Source organism: Lactuca virosa, chromosome 4, assembly GCF_052849685.1.
Source record: "Lactuca virosa cultivar CGN04683 chromosome 4, Lactuca_virosa_CGN04683_v6, whole genome shotgun sequence".
Classification (NCBI taxonomy): domain Eukaryota; kingdom Viridiplantae; phylum Streptophyta; class Magnoliopsida; order Asterales; family Asteraceae; genus Lactuca; species Lactuca virosa.
The window spans coordinates 252462266-252463066 of NC_136429.1; the positions used below are offsets into that span (position 1 = coordinate 252462266).

At 45.1% G+C, this 801-nt stretch overlaps 1 non-coding gene across 1 annotated transcript; it reads right to left on the bottom strand.

Moving 5' to 3' along the window:
- Window positions 1–369: 369 nt before the first annotated feature.
- On the bottom strand, window positions 370–472 carry LOC145110057 (U6 spliceosomal RNA). Its single transcript, XR_013709443.1, has one exon. It is a non-coding gene; the product is annotated as a U6 spliceosomal RNA (small nuclear RNA).
- Window positions 473–801: the final 329 nt, after the last annotated feature.

Genomic DNA, 801 nt, shown 5'->3' on the forward strand with positions numbered 1-801 from the left:
GCTTAGGGTTTTAGATTTGATACTGGGGCTTTGGGGGTTGTAGGTGAGGTTGTGGGAGTGAAAGATATGAGAGTGTGTGAAATTTGGGGTGAAAATGGTCTTGGAACCGAGAGGTCTCGCAGGCCTTTTATAGGCCGAAATTCGGATCCGAATGGAAGAGTCAGCAGGCGAGGTAGCATCGAGGGAAGGGAGGCACGTGGCTCGGCTCGCAGGCGGACACGGGTCCGAGCTCGGCAGTTCCACCGTGCGAGGCGCGTGTCGGATCATGAGAGGGCCACGACTTCGGTCGAATCAGAAGAGGACACGGGGCCACACGCGGCAGTCTCGCATGCGAGGCGACGTGGCCGAACATGCACCATGCGATTTTTCCCGGTTTTCAAGGATTTCTCGATTTGTGCGTGTCATCCTTGCGCAGGGGCCATGCTAATATTCTCTGTATCGTTCCAATTTTATCGGATGTCCCATTCGATTCTCGTTTAGGTTTTTTGGCTAAAAATCACTCGATCTTTATTTCAAAGTTTTTAGCTGTATACTGTTATACTGAAACTTAGAAAAATCATAACTTCCTCATACGAAGTCAGATTTTGACGTTCTTTTTATGAATGTTCTCGGTTTAACATAATCTACAACTTTCATTTAGATTGTTATGGATAAAAAGTCTTTTATTGAAAATTCACTTTTTACACTGAACAGTGTTTTGTCGGTTTTGTCGCGGAACTTCGATTGGTCATAACTTCTTCGTTATAACTCGGATTTTAGTGTTGTTTATATTTTTGGAAACCTTGTTACAATCTCCACCAC